This window comes from Enhydra lutris, unplaced genomic scaffold (genome assembly GCF_002288905.1).
Source record: "Enhydra lutris kenyoni isolate GAN:26980312 unplaced genomic scaffold, ASM228890v2 scaffoldscaffold11, whole genome shotgun sequence".
Lineage (NCBI taxonomy): Eukaryota > Metazoa > Chordata > Mammalia > Carnivora > Mustelidae > Enhydra > Enhydra lutris.
The window spans coordinates 24811896-24814825 of record NW_019154095.1 but is presented as its reverse complement, the minus strand read 5'-3'; positions in this window follow the sequence as shown (position 1 = coordinate 24814825).

Here is a 2930-nt window from a genome sequence, read left to right as displayed (position 1 = left end):
GAAGAGAACAAGGAAAAGGCAAATGAACTTCAGATATTGTTGTGAAAATGTTGATTTATTGGATCCACTGAAAGGGTCTCAAGAATTTCCAAGGTTCTCCAAACCATACTTTGAGAATAGCCAAGCTACACTATGTGTTGATGGCCCAAAACCAAATTCTAAAATAAGAAAAGTTTGCTTTCAGTTCACTTCAAATACCTGGTATCCAGAGTCCTCATGCTCTCTTCTGGTTGCCCAGAAATCCTTATCCCACTGTGACTCCAAGATGGGGCTCTCTTTCTCTAGGACCACATGTTCTCAACTTGCCCATTTCTTTAAATCAAAATATAATATATTCATTCTCTGATTATTCCCTGAGGGTCCAAATAGGTAACATGCTAGTTTAATGAGCTAAAATTTGATGGCTCAGCCATCAAATGTTATATATACATTAATTGTATGATAATACATTGTATTGTCATACAATAACATATTTAAACTCAGTGCTTCAGTGTCTTCACCCAAAGGAGTTACTCACATGTGAGCGTATCCAGTGGAAGGGTTTTTGTGTCATTTTCCTCAGATAACATCACCTCATCTCCCTGTGCTTAGTACTAACCTTGTGCACAAGAGTGCTGTGAATATTGTCAGGTACATATGTGAGATATTTGAATACATGCTTAAATTATTTTGCATCCCTTGGTAAATGCCACTTTCTGTCAAAGAAAGTACACAAAATCTAGACAAAGAACAAAAGATACCAGCTAAAAAGCAGAACAGCAAAAATACAAATTCAGAAATAGGAAGAAATGCTGCAGCTATGACATACAAAGACAAAAAATAATAGTACCACTTAGTAATTTTCAACTTAACACTTTTTAAGAATAAAAATCAATACAATTTTTGAAATCATTTACAATATAAGAGTTCTTAAAATTATAAGCACGATACAACTACTGGTTGGGAGAATATACTATTTTGACGTTTCATCTATCCAAAAAAAGGAGAAAATGGATCTGGGCTGGTTTCACCCAGTCACTTGAAACCCACAAAAAGATAAAATTGAGCTATTGACTTACGGTGTTAATGAGCATCAATTCACACATTGCCTCAAGATAAGGAGGCTACATTCTCAGAGTGTAGGATGGGTAATTAATGCTTCCAATTACCATGAATTTTCAGAGGAAACAATGGTTAGGAACTGCCACAAGCTATGTTTTACAGTTTGGAGTAGCCAAGGGAGAAAACCTCTCAGAAAATTTTATATCACTTTCTGTGCTGGAAGACACAAACCAAACTATTTAGAAAAGTATTTTTATTACATGGGAAGCAAAAATATTCTTTCCTAAAGTACCAGACTTATAGTATCTATTCAAGCATAACTAAAGATTTCACAAACTCTAGTCCCACATGGTGGGTCTGTTCTCCTGTAACTTGATCCATTTATAACTCCAGACTCTTTCCATGGATTGGCTTCTAATTTTGTAAAATCCAAGTGTACAGCAACATGAAAATTCAGAACAGGCTCACAAGTTTTGCACTTCAGTTACTGAAAGGGATGTTGCCTTGTTAATCTCAAAGGATTGGCAGAGCAATTTTATCACATTTTCTGAAAAAATCTATACAGATTTAAGGTCGCGTTCTGGATTTAATTGAAGTAACCTTTTGTACAATCTAGCTTTAATGAAGTGCAATGAAGTTAAACTCCATGGGGGCCATTAATCTGAAACACTCCATTTAAAAACTACAAGGGGAGTTTTTAATAAACAGTGTGAACTAATGCCCATGTGGAAAGGTAATTGAGAGGGAACTGGTGTCTGGGTCAGATTGTTATTAAACCCTTATCACAGGTAAAGCTAAATCCCCCAATGGCAAGCTACCCTGTGATTTATATTGCCCTTCTCATCCTAACTTTAAAGGAAAGGCTATGTTTAATAATGAAAAAATCCTGTGACTAAGCTATAAAATAACTGAGCAATTACTTAGAATAATTTATACAGTGCAATACACTGACCTTTCTTTAAGCATAAAATCTACAAAATAACTTTGGCAATAAAACTGTGAACTACTAAAAGGACTAAAGGTTTTAACCATTTTTATTGTGTGGTGCCTGGGGGGAACATAAATACATATTACACTCTAATCACAGGGCTTAAGAAAATTCATAATTTTTTTTCTCTTAAAATGGCTTTTCAGAGAAAAGTTTGCTCAATTTGGCCAATTGCAAATCAAGAATTCCAATGTCCTTGCTTTAAAAGGATTACATATAATTTCTATATATTTTTTCTTCACATGAGAATTCTGCCTGACTCTCCTTTAACTCCTAGCCATCACCCACAGAGGAAAACTGGCAAGAACTTTTCTGCATTACCGATTTAAATATTTACTCTTTCAAAATTTAAAAAAAAAGAGAGAGAGAAAGAAAGAAAGAAAGCAACTGGCCTCTATTGCAATAGTAAGGATTGATGCTATCTCCCCAGACCACTAAAGCAAGGATGCTTCTATTTCTGAATAAGAAAATAATACTCTATCACTCAGCAATCCACAATCAATGTTTCCACTCTCCATGGTGGCTTTCAAAAACAAAGTTCAGCTTTTATTCTGAACTGGCATCAGAGCAGCATATAAGCAAGCATGACATATTACTCTAGCTTTCTTCAATTTTTCAATCACCATAGCTGAGCAAACACTTTTTCTCTGAATGCTCTGAATTCATGAAATGATTCCAACAGATTGTCTTTCAATTGACTCCAAATTCCATGAAATCCAGTTGATTTCTGCGAGATTAGAATATCAATACATTGAAACCCTGCAGAACCAAATCGTCAAAGCAGCATCTTCTCTTAGGAATACAAAAACTCTACTCTTACATTAATTTACCCTCAATAGAATTAGCTAGTTTAGCTCCCAAATGAGAATAAAGACACAAAAAGTATTCTCCTAGGGTGGCT